The sequence below is a fragment of the Nothoprocta perdicaria genome, unplaced genomic scaffold, assembly GCF_003342845.1.
Source record: "Nothoprocta perdicaria isolate Ctin4 unplaced genomic scaffold, notPer1 scaffold_765, whole genome shotgun sequence".
NCBI lineage: Eukaryota > Metazoa > Chordata > Aves > Tinamiformes > Tinamidae > Nothoprocta > Nothoprocta perdicaria.
In genome coordinates this window covers 17071-17343 of record NW_020456049.1, presented here as the reverse complement: position 1 = coordinate 17343, position 273 = coordinate 17071, and positions in this window count along the sequence as shown.

Below are 273 nucleotides of genomic sequence, written 5' to 3'. Positions count from 1 at the left end.
AGGTGACGCTGACGGTCCCTGTGGTTGTAGGGCGGACGGTGACACTGACGGTCCTTGTGGTTGTAGGGCGGACGGTGACGCTGACGGTCCTTGTGGTCGTGGCACAGGCCGTGACACTCACGGGTCCTTGTGGCCGTAGGGCAGGCGGTGACGCTCACGAGTCCCTGTGGTTGTAGCCAGGCGGTGACGCTGGTGGGTCCCTGTGGCCGTGGGGCACGCGGTGACGCTCACGGGTCCCTGTGGCCGTGGGGCACGCGGTGACGCTCACGGGTC